Raw genomic sequence first — 3,616 nt, 5'->3', positions numbered from 1 at the left:
TTGCCAAATATCAGTTTACTATAGATAGCTGGGTCTATTTCTGGGTTCTTAATTATGTTCCATTGGTCTATGTGCCTGTCAGTGTACTAGTACCATGCTCTTTTGGTTACCACTGCTGTATAGTAGGTTTTGAGGTCAGGGAGTGCTATGCCTCCAACCTAATTTTTCTTTCTCAGAAGTGTTTTGCTTATTCGGGGTCTCTTGTCTCTCCAAATACATTTGATAATTTCCTTTTCAATATCCTTGAAAAATGAATTTGGTATCTGGTATTGGTATTGCATTGAACATGTAGAATGCTTTTGGTAGGTTTGTTATTTTCATCATATTGAGTCTTCCTATCCATGAGCAGGGCATATTTTCCTATTTCTTTAGGTTTTTTTTTTTTTATTACCAGATACCTTCTTATAGAAGCTTCTTGACATCTAGGAAGTCCAAAACACTTGGAAATCATTAGAGAACACAAGGTCTACACATTCTAAGGACAGCAAGGACTTTACTTTAGACTTGATTGGAAGGGAAAGGAAGAAATAGAGAGAGAGAGCACTTTTCTGTATATTTGATACTCTGAATTTGGGCTTCCAACACGTAAATGCTAAGACAATAAATTTCTGTTTATTACAATAATATATGAATGATATCTCTGCTATAACAGCACTAGATGATTAAAGTATACACTAGGATTATAAAATTAAGTAAAAATGATGCTTCTGGAGTTGTATAAATTCTGCACATACAGGAAGTTAGCAAATAGACTCTGGAAAACTAATGTAGGAAAATATCATATTTCCTTGACTTGCAAATACAGGCAAATATGACTAAAGTTTTACTTCAGTATTAATTTTATATTTCAAATTTCAGGCAAGTGTATTGAACTGGTGAAATCTTCCTAAATAAAACCCTAATTACAAAATACTTTTAAAAATGAATATAACTCTCCCACCTCTCCAATGGAAATACTGAGGAATGAAAATGAATGAGTGAGTGCATTTACATTAACCCTTGCAGTAGTATTTTCACTTAGATGACCTATACGTACACAAATGTTAATTTTTCCACAACAGATCTTAATATCTTACAACTCATTTTTTCCATTAGTTATAATATTTCATTTTTTAAATGATAACATTATTATTCAATGATGTAATCTATATTTAGAGAGTACCTAGAACTGCTGTATATAGGGCCCCTATGAGTCACACATGACTAGAGAACACATAATAAAAACAGTGTTTCCTAACTCTATTCCCATAATAGCATCTTGCTCTACATTTAGGTTTCATATGAACATAATTAAGTTTTCTGGGATTCCTATTCTTCTCATTGTTAGGCATAATTTTCTATGATCCACACAGTCAACTGCTTTTACATAGTACATAATGCATAGATAGACAATCTTCTGATGTTTTTTTGCTTTCAACCAGGTTCTATCTGACATCATCAGTGATATTCTTTGTTCTACAGCCTCTTCTAAACCCAGTTCGAACGTTTGACAGTTATCCCTAAATGTACTGTTCTAGCATTTTTTGGATGATTTCCAGTAATATTTTGCTATATATCAAAGAATTGATATTGTTCAATAATTTGCATGATCTGCTGGATCGCCTTTCTTGGAAATGAAACAATATGAATCTCTTCCAGTCATATGGCCAAGTAGCTCTTTTTCAAATTTTCTGGCATAGACTCGTGAACATGTGTAGGGCTGTACCAATCAATTAAAACAAGCCAACTTGATACGTTAGGCCTTAATTTTTGCCAATGCCTTCAATACAGCTTAAATTTCTTCCTTCATTATCATTGATCAAAAAAGAAAGAATAACAAAGACTATGAAAATTCTCCTAAAGCACCAAGAAACCAAAACAAAGGGAAGAAAAACTGAAGTAAGAAAGATGAACAAATTTAAAAGGGAAGAACAAGAAGGAAAAGTAAAGTAGTATAGCTGAATGTGGAGAGATCTGGAGTTGGAGAATAAAAAGAATAATTTGCTTGGCACATCTAAAGCAAGAGAACAGAAAAAAACCCTCAAGTCTCAAGTTGCAATACTTGATTGATCCAAGAAGCATAAAAAGGATATAGAAATAATACACAGAATTATTGTACCCAAAAGGATTAGTCAACTGAAATATTTAAGGAAGCACTATATGATCAAGAACATTTACTCATATGTAAATTCAAGTAGATGGTGGTGAAAATGAAAATAAGCCCATGAAAAGCAAATAAAAATTTGAGTATATCTCATCTGGGTTTATAGACTATCTCAGGGTAATTTGAAGCATTGAAAATAAATAACCAAAGACCAGATGAGTTGTCAAATGAGAACAAGGATATCATATATAAAGAAAGCAAAGATCATTAAAAATACATGACAGAAAGCAAGACAAAAATATCTCAGGGAAGATTCTGAAATTTACTCATGACCTTCTTGTTGTTGTATTCTGTTGAATCAGAACCAACTCATAGCTGACCCTTTTCAGACGCAGTTAAACAAAATGGAAGAGAATGCCCAACCTTTTTCTTGAGGAGCAGCTGGTGGATTTGAACCATGTATCTTCAGGATTGCAGTTCAGCTTCTTAGCACTAGTCCCACAGAGCACCCTACCTATATAGAGACTCTAAGGCAATACTAAGAATGAAGATTTGAATGAACAGAAGATTTCGAAGTGTAACTTAAAAAGACAAAGCCCAGTGTTATAAATAAATGGTCAATGACCTGGCATTGGAAAACCGTAAAGAAAAAATGCACACAAGATTTCACAAATCGGTCTCTCTCCTTCACCCAAACCGTGCGGCATGCGAGCGGGCCTGGACGGGCGGCCGAGTTTTCCAATGAATAACTTCACCAAGATATCCAGTGATCCGCAAAGGTCCGATGATGAGTGCCCCAGCACCAGCAGTGGTAGTTCAGATGCAGACCAGCGAGACCCAGCCGCTCCAGAGCCTGAAGAACAAGAAGAACGAAAACCTCTGCCACCCAGCAGAAGAAAAACACCAAACTCTCTAGCAAAACCTGCTAAGTTATCCACTAGTGCTAGAAGAATTCAGAAGGAGCTAGCTGAAATAACCCTTGATCCTCCTCTTAAGTGCAGTGCTGGGCCTGAAGGAGATAACATTTATGAATGGAGATCAACTATACTTGGTCCACCAGGTTCTGTATATGAATGTGGTGTGTTTTTTTTTGGATATCACATTTTCAACAGATTATCCATTTAAGCCACCAAAGGTTATTTTCAGGACCAGAATCTATCATTGCAACATCGACAGTCAGGGAGTCATCTGTCTGGACATCCTTAAAGATAACTGGAGTCCTGCTTTGACTATATCAAAGGTTTTGCTACTTGTTCCCTTTTGACAGACTGCAACCCGTCGGATCCTCTGGTTGGAAGCAAAGCCATTCAGTATTTGGCCAACAGAGCAGAACACGACAGGATAGCCAGGTAGTGGACCAAGAGATATGCCACATAATTCACTTCATTTGTATGCAGTGTGAAGGAGCAGAAGGCATCTTTGCACTGTGCTGCAGATCTTTATAGCCTTTACAATATGGACTTCTGTGTATATGTTATACTGATTCTAGTTTCTGCTTTTAGCCTTTGGAGACTGGAAGATTCCCTAAAAAGG

At 36.0% G+C, this 3,616-nt stretch overlaps 1 pseudogene; it reads left to right on the top strand.

The window, feature by feature from the left end:
- Positions 1-2,788: 2,788 nt before the first annotated feature.
- On the top strand, positions 2,789-3,460 carry LOC102866224 (annotated as a pseudogene).
- The last annotated feature ends 156 nt before the right edge of the window (positions 3,461-3,616 follow it).

This window comes from Elephantulus edwardii, unplaced genomic scaffold (genome assembly GCF_000299155.1).
Source record: "Elephantulus edwardii isolate Elephantulus edwardi_28Jun2011 unplaced genomic scaffold, EleEdw1.0 scaffold01292, whole genome shotgun sequence".
Lineage (NCBI taxonomy): Eukaryota > Metazoa > Chordata > Mammalia > Macroscelidea > Macroscelididae > Elephantulus > Elephantulus edwardii.
This window is presented reverse-complemented; position numbering and strand designations above follow the sequence as displayed.